Source organism: Phyllostomus discolor, chromosome 5, assembly GCF_004126475.2.
Source record: "Phyllostomus discolor isolate MPI-MPIP mPhyDis1 chromosome 5, mPhyDis1.pri.v3, whole genome shotgun sequence".
Lineage (NCBI taxonomy): Eukaryota > Metazoa > Chordata > Mammalia > Chiroptera > Phyllostomidae > Phyllostomus > Phyllostomus discolor.
The window spans coordinates 54,229,185-54,231,802 of record NC_040907.2 but is presented as its reverse complement, the minus strand read 5'-3'; the positions used below and the strand labels follow the sequence as shown (position 1 = coordinate 54,231,802).

Here is a 2,618-nt window from a genome sequence, read left to right as displayed (position 1 = left end):
GAATAGAAAGCCCAGAAATAAACTCACAACTTTATAGTTAATTAATATTTGACAGAGGAATAAAGCATAAACAATGGGCTAAAGACAGTTTTAGTCAACAAGTGGTATTGGGAAAATTGGACAGATACATGCAGAAAAATGAAATTAGACCAAGTTCTTACACCACACATAAGAATAAATTCAAAATGAATAAAAGACTTAAATATTATACCTGAAACCATAAATATCATAGAAGAAAATACCGGCAGATTGGTGCAGCCACTGTGGAATGAAGTATAGAGATATCTTAAAAAATTAAAAATGGATCTGCCTTTTGACCCAACAATCCCACTTCTGGGAATATATCAAAAGAAACCTAAAACACTAATTTGAAAGAACATAAACACCCATATATTCATTCCAGCATTATTTATAATCATCAAGACATAGAAGCAGCCCAAATGTCCATCAATAGATGAGTGGATAGAGCAAGCATAAGACATTTACCCAATGGAATAGTACTCAGCTTCTAAAAGGAAGAAAATTTTACCCTTTGTGACAGTATGGACTCACCTGGAGAAGTTTATGCTACTCAAAGTAAGTCAGTAATAGAAAGAAAAATACCACATTATTTCACTCATATGTGGAAGCTAATGAACAAACTGAACTAATAAGGAAATGGGGACAGATTCATAGATGGAGAGCAGAATGACAGCTAGTGAGGGGAATAAGGGGCTAGAGGGATTGAGCAAAAAGGAAAAAGGACTCATGGACATGAACAACAGTGTGATGATTGCTAGAGGAGATGTTATAAGGGGGCTAAATGAGAGTGGAAAGAATACAATAAATAGTAAATAAAAAAATAATAAACTTTGCACAGTGGCAGTATGTAGCCAATGAGGTTTATCTGAGGCATGATTATTGCTAATTGAAAAAAATAAAATAAAGATAAAATAATGACAGAAAACTTCTTTAACTTGAAGGAAATAGACATACAACCTCTTGAAAGCACAGAGAGTCCCAAACAAGGTAAATCCAAAAAGGCCCTTACCAAAACACATCATAATTAAAATGCCAAAGCTTAAAGACAAAAAGATCATTTTAAAAGCAGGAAAAATGAGTAGTTACTTATAAGAGAGCTCCCATAAGATTGTCAGCTAATTTCTCAAAAAAAATTTTGCAGGCCAGAAAGGATTGGAAAGAAATATTCAAAGTCATAAAAAGCAAGGAGCTACAACTAAGATTACTTTACCAAGGAAAGCTGTCGTTTGGTACAGATAAAGAGCTCGTCAGACAAGAACAACTTCAGGAGCCACATCACCACCAAACCAGTATTATAGGAAATGTTAAAGGGTCTTCTTTAAGTAGAAGAAGAAGATAAAAAATATGAACAATAAAATGGCAATAAATACATTTCTATCAACAACTGAATCTTAAAAACAAAGTAAATGAACAAGCAGAACAGAAAAGAATCATAGACCCAGAGAACATTTTGATGATTGCCAGATTGGCGGGGTTGGGTGAAAAATATGAATGGATTAAGAAGTACAAATTGGTTGTTATAAAATAGTCATGAGGATATCGAGTACAATGTGGAATATAGTCAATAATAGTTTAATAACTATGTATGGTGTTAGATGGCCATGAGATTTATTAGGATGACCACTTAATAAGTTATGAAATATCAAATTACTGGGGTGTACACCTGAAACTAATATAATAACATACGTCAACTAGAACTGAAAATATAAAATGATCCATAAATGACAATCATTTCCCAATTAAATTATATTACTCCATTAATAAAATAAATTGACCATATATGTGTGAGTCCATTTCTGTAATCTTTATTCAGTTTAATTGATCTGTATGACTCTTCATATGCCAATATCATATTACCTTGATCTAGATTAGAATTAATTTCTTAAATCAGATATTAGAAATATTCCCACTTTATTTTTCTGTTAAACAATATTTTTGCTGATTATTGATCCTTTGCATTTTCAATTATGCTAGAAATATATAAAGATGATCCCCAATGTGTCTCACTCCCTCTTCATGGCCTTGATAAAAACACCACTATTAAAATGAGGATATTATTTCCATGACCCTGAATAATCTTGCTAGCGGGATCTCTCTCAATGATCAATGTAAGTTGGGGAAGCCTGAATGGCAAGAGACTAAGGATGACCTCTGGTCAACAGCCAACCATTAAATGAGACCTTTAGTCCAATAGACCCAAAGGAAATTTCAGTGTACTTACAACTCCATAAGTGATTTTGAAAACAGATTTTTCCCCAGATAAGCACTGGCTGGCACTGGATTATAGCCATAGAAACAATGAAGCAGAGGAATAGGTAAGTTGTCCTTGGATTTCTTTGTTTTTTAAGATTTTATTTATTTATTTTTAGAGAGAGAGGAAGGGAAGGAGAAAGAGAGAAAAATATTAATGTGTGGTTGCCTCTCACATGCCCCCTACTGGGGACCTGGCCCACAAGCCAGGTATTTGCCCTAACTGGGAATCCAACCCGCAACGTTTTGGTTCACCAAAATGCACTCAATACATTGAGCTACTCCAGCCAGGCAAGTGTCCTTGTATTTCTAAGCCACAGAAACTATAGTTTAATAAATGCAAATTG

The 2,618-nt window shown here is 33.8% G+C and overlaps 1 pseudogene; it reads left to right on the top strand.

Annotated features, from left to right (window-relative positions):
* Positions 1 to 847: 847 nt before the first annotated feature.
* Positions 848 to 962, top strand: LOC114498181 (annotated as a pseudogene).
* Positions 963 to 2,618: the final 1,656 nt, after the last annotated feature.